Consider the following 8,214-nt stretch of genomic DNA (forward strand, 5'->3'; position numbering starts at 1 on the left):
TTCTTGTTAATAGAGAGTTAATTTCAAGGGTCACCGAAATACCGTTGGGCACGTACGGTTACCTAGACCAAGTGATGAACGTCCATCATATGATGATATCTCTATTGTACTTTGTGGAAAGAAGGTTGTTTGGAGTCAAGGAAAGTTTCCTACTAATGATCTTAGTATTGCTTTAATGGCGTTTGGAAAACTTGGTATCTCTTACCTTTGTCCCTCCACAATTGAGAATTCTTGGTGGAGTTATGAGTAATACAAATCTTCCTTGCATCCGGTAATACAAATCTTGATATTTGTGGTTTTATCATCTTTTAAATGATGACGATGACTTCTCACATCAAGATGCTAGGCTACCCTTGCTTGATTAGCCAAATTTTCCGTGATCGTGGACTTGATTTTATTAAAAATTCTCTTGGGGTTCCCAAACTTGTTCGTCCATGTACCTTTCGGCGTATAAGGGAAAACGTTCGCAAGCGACAAGGAGGTACTCCTCTTGATGTTGAAGACCCTGCCACCTTGAGGCTTATTCAAAAGGTTTACAAGGGTGTGTGCAAGGTAAATGCAAGAGTAAATTTCTTAAAAGATCAAGTGGCATTGATTGGAACCAAGTGTCCCGAGCTCAAGGAAGAGTTGGATTCAATTCGAGCATCCTGGAAATTGTCCGATGATGAAGATGATGAGTAATGCTTTTGTTTAGATACCTAGTAAGTCTTCTTTTTGGATTAATTGGAAGAATAACTAGCGTTTTGAATAGTGAAGATTGTGACTACACAACTATTTTTGTTTTCATCTTCTTATGTTATTTTTTTAGGTTTATTGGGTTTAAATTCTAAAAATATTTGGAGGATGATATTATTGCAGTATTAATCTATTTTGAAGTATTGCAATATTTTTATGGGATATGTATTGTTTGCATCCGTGAACTTGAAGGTCCCATATTGAGTCAAAAGTAAAGTCGTTCATAAATCGATATTCGTATTGATGAAAGGACGAATGGACTTTTGTCAATTACAAAATTTATGCCTATGCAGTCATTTATTTGATGGAAAATAGGATGAAATCTTTTGTTTGACAAGGATAAAGTCTATTATGTCGTTATGCAAATAGTGATGGAAAATAGAATAGATCCTTGTATGTTATCCACGGTATTGATCTTCATTGATCCATTTTGTTGTGTTTTACCGTGAAGGCTCCATTGTGTATCTTATGTTGAGCACCTTACAACTATGTCGACTAATATTGGCCTTGTTGGTTGTTCCATGAGATGCTATATCTTGAGCATTCTTGGACTAAATTAATCATCTTGATTGGTTATTTAGTTATTTGCTCCGAAAGTCCTCTTTTGTCGAGCAAAATCTTTTGACAATTAAATTGATTGCTTCTGTGATTAGTTTGGTTGTGTATTCCAATTAGATTAATTATAGGTTCTCTTGTAATTAATCTAGTTGAGTTTTTCATATATTCCACAAGTTCTCGTGTTGAGTATATGAACGGCTATACTAATCATGTTCTATTGGTTGATATAGTTATATATTCCGTAATGTTTTCCTTATGTTGAGTATTTGAACGATTAAGGTAGTCCTCTCCGTGTGGTTATCTTAGTCGTAGCTCCGTGAGTTTTCCTATGTTGAGCACAATCAATTAAATTGATCACTTTTGTGGTTTGATTTAGTTGCGTATTCCGATTAAATTAATCATGGGTCTACTTGTGATTAATTTGATTGAGTTTTGGATATAGAAAATCATTTCCATGGTTTTTGGTGTCCAATTAAAAAATCCTTCTTTTCTTTCGAAATTAAGGTCGCTCTTGTTGTTCTTTCGGGAATGACATCAAATGGGGGAGAGTTCTTTTGAACTTGTGCTTAATGGTAATATCTTGCGGGGTGTGCGGTTGTGGAATTTTATAGGGGTTATCTTGTATCTTAAAACTCCTTGATGAATGCATTTAGCTTCGGCTTTATGATTGCATCTAAATTAAGATGGTATGTATTTTTTTCTTTTATTCTATGAAATATCTCTTGTGCAAATTTCATTATAATCCCGTTCTTTTACCTTTGCCAATTTTATTGACAAAAAGGGGGAGAAATAATGTAGTTCATACTACAAATACATATGGTTTTCGGATCATTATGTAAGGGGGAGTGGTTTCCATGATAGAGATGGAGTATTGACTCAGGGGGAGTGATACATATCACCATAGTATTGTTGTTAAAGTCGTGATGCAATTGGACTTTGATGTTACATAATGATACTATGACACTGTATAATAATGATCGAGAATCTCGATTTCTCTCATTGTTATAGCTACGGATCTTCAACAACGTGGTGCTAAACTTACAACCTTTGGGATCATTGGAGTACTTGGAAGGACGAAGATTTCAAGGAACGTTGAAGATTAAACTATGGAATAGGATCCACTAAAGTTTATCTTTTTTGTATTCCATATGTATTAATAGTTTTGTCACTAAAATTGACAAAGGGGGAGATTGTTAGAGCATAGCTCGGTCGACCTCGCATGCGTTGCTATATAAAGCATGTTTGTCAATGATAGTGATCAAAACTATGAGTCTTGATTTCTAGTATATTATAGCTAAGTCTCGGACTAGGATAGAAAAGTGTAGTTGAGCTCAAGGACTTCATGGCGATTCATCATACAACGACGAAGATCTACTCAAGGAACCATGGAACTTCATCAACAAAAAGGTATGTGGAGAATTGAACTTATCTATCACTCAAAAGTCTATATATTCTATCTCCTACTTTTTATGAGACAAAAAGTCGTATGCTATATAGACTGGATCATACACATTTGACATTTCGAGCTAAGTATTCACTACTTATCTTTTTCTCGAAATAGTGTGTTGGTAAAGCGTTTCGCTTTGATCAAGTTTATCTTCACCTAGTGACGAAAGTCATGAAAAGTTTCAACTACTTTGAGAATTTCTCTGACGTGAAACGGTCTGTGAATAATGGCTATATAACGTCCTCTGAGAATGTCTCAATGATTGGAATGAGTTTTAGATTCCATAACCATGTATTCCTTAATCCGAAGTTTTCAAACTTTGTTGATTGAGAGAAACCGGAGGAATTGGCTTTGCCAAGTCCGCGAACCCAGTTTGCGAACTCAGTCCGTGAACTGTCGGAAGTTCTTGTACCGAGAATTTCTGGTGGGATTCCAAATTCGTACGTGAAGTTCAAGTCCGCGAATTCAGTCCCGAACCTAGTCCGCAAACTGGCGGAAGTCTCCTTGCCGAGATTTTCTGTTGAGTTTGGAAAGCTCTGCCAGTTGTCTTAAGTCCGCGAACTTGTTTGTGAGCTTAAGTGGTTATGATCTAAAGATGTGCTCTGAACATGAAACTTAAATTTCTAAGGATTGCATTATGAAAACCGTGGCTATAAAGTTCATGAGCCGATTCAATCGAATCGAATCATCTTTGTTTCAATTGTGTCTTGTGTAGTTACATAAGATCTCATAGAAATTGAACAACTCTCTAACTATTTCATTTGAGTCAATTGAACTAGTTATGGTAAAGAAGAACTAGGTTAATATGAATTGCTCATATGGTTAACCTTTTGGGTTACTATGTTAAACCAACATACACGTACACGTTTGGGCACGGTTTTCACAAACCCAGTAATCGTCTACCCAAGTATGTGTGACAAGCTAAGTTTTCGATCTAACGGTTGAGAAATATTAACTTGAATCTAAATCAGGTTTTCATCTAACGGAGAATATGGACTGCTTTGTAACTAAGGCAAAACCCTGATTTGAAGGTTATATGAAGGAGACATCTAGCATTGTGCAAAACTAATCCCCACACGTCTGTGTGATACTAGTGCGCTCGCTAGAGTCGATTCTCCTTAACCTTTGGTTTTCTTCTCTAAAACCATGTTAACGACTTAAAGACTCCATTGGGATTGTGAAGCCAGACCGATACTACTTTTATCGTAGTTGTGTGATCTGATCTTGCATCTTCTATCGTACGAGTACAATCTATTGATTGGCTTGAGATCGTGAGAGTTTTCCGATAGGCAAGATAAAGAAGTCACAAACATCTTCGTCTCACTGTTTTTGATTCCTCGACAAACCGCTTGTGTAGTCAAGAAGGATTGTTGAGAGGAGATTGATTAATCTAGGATGTTCTTCGGGAATATAAGACCGAGTTATCAATTGGTTCATGTTCACCTTGATTTTATATCTTAAGATGGAACAAAACCTAGGGTTTTTCTATGGTAAACAGATTTATCCTTTGATAGACTTTTCTATGTGAGACAGATTTGTTTATTATCAAGTCTGTGATTTTGGGTTGCAACAACTCTTAGTTGTGGGTGAGATCAGCTAAGGGAATCAAGTGCGTAGTACCCTGCTGGGATCAGAGGCGTAGGAGTACAACTGTACCTTGAATTAGTTGGAGACTGATTAGGGTTCAACTATAGTCCAGTCCGAAATTAGCTTTGAGTAGGCTAGTGTTTGTAGCGGCTTAATACAGTGTGTACTCAATCTGGACTAGGTCCCGGGGTTTTTCTGCATTTGCGGTTTCCTCGCTTACAAAACTTTTGGTGTCTGTGTTATTTCTTTTCCGCATTATATTTTATACAATTGAAATAATACAGGTTGTGCGTTAAGATCATCAATTGGAAATCCAACCTTTAGTTGTTGGATGATATTGATTGATCCTTGGATATTGGTCTTTGGTACCGTCCAAGTTATTCCTTGTGTTTGATTAAAGACTCGCTATTATTTATCTTGAGTAAATCAAAACAAGTGAGAGATATTGACTCCTTGAGATATTTTAATCTAGATTGATCTGACTGTCTAGTTGATTCTCTAGCAAAGTATTTCAGAGTTAGTCCATACAGATTGCTAAGTGAAATATTGGGTGGTATTGTTAGACCCCTTTTTTTCACCAAATACACAACAATCTTTTTATTTCAACCTATAAGTCCTCTAACGAATATGATCATCTATGAATAGAGTCGAGACAATACGACAATTCGGTTCACACTTCGTGTGATCGTCTATGGATACGAGAAAAGTAAATTATAATGCGTAAAAGTAAAGTAAATGGCACAACAAGATTTTGGTAACGAAGAAACTACAAATGCAAAAAAAAAAATCGGGACCTAGTCAAGTTTTGAATACTCTCATAATTAGGCCGATATACAAAATCTAATACCAACTTCGTGTAGTTGAGACCAAGCAGACTATCCTAGCTACTTATTTCCCTCGGTATCCCTGCGCCTTCGTCTTCTAGAGTCGCACACGTGAATAACAATTCCTTTGGATCGTATTCCAAACAGCAAAGAAATAATCTGTTTGGTAACCACTCTAATCAATCTTGCTACAAGATTATGATGAATTGTTGACAAAAGATCTTATCTTTAATCTAATAAACTCCTTTGTTTGGTTAGATTAATCTAAACAAAAACTACGGAAATAGTCAAGTATAGATTCATCATGGAGAGATTAAAGATACATTTCTCTGCTAAATCAATAGTTTTGGCATATAAATTTGACATCAGACTTAACCTAGCAACTCCCGTAGGTTCGACCGAGCATTCGCTCTAACAGTTTTATCTTGATCCATTAAGAAGTATTATCATTACTATCTCATTCACCAATCTAGCCTTATTCATTCAAATCTAGGGGTGAGCAATGGATGGGTGGATCCGGATTTGGTATCACCTGTGTCCAATCCATCTAAATAGCGGATTTGAGATTTTCACCCGCGTCCAATCAATCACCGATCGGATGCGACCCCCGCTGGTGAGCGTATTGGATGCAGATAGATTTGCGGATATAAAAAAGTTGTAAATGAAAATGGGTAAATGATGAATATGAGTAATATAACTTAGTTTTAAAGCTTAGATTACTAAAATATAAACAATTAACATAACAAAAGTAACACAATGCGTGGAAATCAAAGTTATAGTATTTATTGATACGAGGGCCTTCGATCAATGCAAAATTGATACTTTTGGAATATCATTAAGGATCTTCAATGCTTCTCTATAGCAAACTATATATATTATCTGCGAGTTTTCTATAGTAATCTTCGTATATGTATAATAATAACATTATTATTAGAGTCGGATATCCAATGGATGAGTGATGTTTTACCCGCGTCCAATCCGATTCAACGGATTGGGTGTCAACCGCCAAAATGCGGATTGGTTTAGGTAAAATCGGCGGATTCAGGTGTTTTTGCTCATCCCTACTCAAATCTATTTAATTTCTTGATAAAAGACCCAATATCGTGGACTTCCCATTCTTATGGTTTATGGCCCAACAATTGCTCAACTTATCCTTGCTATTCCTTGCACGCGGCATGGCCCATTAGTCTACCAGGTTTACTTGTCCCTGAGTCTGACGATATAACAGCATATGAGGGTATATGACACCGTGGTGGTATAGATTCGCGATATACTTCGACTCCATTTAACACCACCAAGAAATGACCACGCCCGGCGTTCTGCTTCAGTACCTGCTGCTACGGTGTTACCCATCCCATCTTATAGCTCAAAGTTTATTACGGTCTATTTTTTCATTGTTTGTGTTTCATTGTGCTGCATTTGTTGCACTGTTTCAGTTGTTTTCCACCACAGCCTCCCTCATTGTCGATCAAAAAAACAACGGAGAAAACGCGCATAGTGTATAAAAATGACTGAATTGAATTGGTAATTTGGTATCTTGCGCATTGGAAATGCTTTGAATCTACCTAAATTACTATCGTTTAAAAAATATGTTGATGTAGTTAGTTAGCAGGTACACTGAATTATTTATTTTATACTTCCAATAAGGCAAACTTATTAGAACGAATGACCTAAGTCAGTAATTAAAACTAATACGTATCCCAAAACTCACAATCAATCTCGAATCCTATCAAAATCTACTTTAGTCTCTGTAGCATGGCTGAAGATTTCGGCGGACCGAGAAACATTGATAACCAAACTACCCTAGTACATGCACACCAGCGTTGGCTCTTCTATCTGGTGTCGGTGTGTCATCGATGATTCCCCAATTTCCATCCACAAAAGTTGGATTCAGAATGCAAATATATCAATGGCTTGGTCTACATACTTGAGCAACCTTTAAAGTGTAAAAAGCCATGTGGTTATTTTTTTACTAAGTCATTTATGGGGACATTGAATCTGTTCAAATATGAACGAGGATATCTAGAGTCCTAGACAACATAATCTTACATCTAAAGAAACATGTCTAAGCATACAATACGAATAATCGAACTGTATTAATTTAAACATTTAAACCACCATTACAACAACACTGATTAGGGTTCAATGAATGTAACCATATCTAACACCAGCAACTTTGGTGCATAAATGCACGTTAACTGTCTTGTTATATATAGAGATAGATGGATATGATGCGTAGGATTATCCATGTTTTACTTGTTAGGTTTTCTAAATATGCTTCCCATAATCTCGGCATGTTTGAAAAAGAGTACCAAAATGGTTGTTTCTCGAAGCCGGACATGTTGTTGATACGGAGATATCTGTGGCTAGTACGTCAAGAGTGATATTGCAAATCAAACAATAATAGTTAATGAAAAAATAGGATTTGTATAGTAATTTATTAATCATACGTTGATCTAAGCGATGGAGCTGATCTTCTAGAGCTGGAAAGGGTGCTGGTCGCAAATCACTATTATATATGGGTCACTACTTGAGTTTTTTCTTTTTTAAATCTTCGTTATAAACCTAGCGACTTTCCTGTAGAAAATTTCGTATTTGTAACCTTTGTCTTCGTTATTTTTCGCATGGACGAAGTTTGAATTTCAGGAAGTTCGAACTGCCTAGAATCGAAATTATCTTGAAAATTAATTTCATCCTACCAAATTGATGCGTTTAGCATGATTATAATAAAATTTATAACGGTATTTTAATATTTTCATTTTATTTGTTCAAAAAATTTACTAAAATACTATATATTTAATACTAATTTTTTATAGAGAAAAAATATTTATATATTTATTTATTTTCCTTCTGATTAATTGCATTCTTAATGAAAATCATTATAAAGAGGGTCCGACAAAAAGTTGGAGGGGATCCTGGCAACAAGCTGGACTCCAACACTATTTTGAATAATTATCCCTAATCTGTGAAAAAAGAAATTACATTTCTTAGCATTAACATGAAACCTGGACAAGTGATTGTGTAGTCTCTTCAAGAAATTCACCATGTCATCCCTGGATCACC

The sequence above is a fragment of the Papaver somniferum genome, chromosome 9, assembly GCF_003573695.1.
Source record: "Papaver somniferum cultivar HN1 chromosome 9, ASM357369v1, whole genome shotgun sequence".
NCBI classification, from domain to species: Eukaryota; Viridiplantae; Streptophyta; class Magnoliopsida; order Ranunculales; family Papaveraceae; genus Papaver; species Papaver somniferum.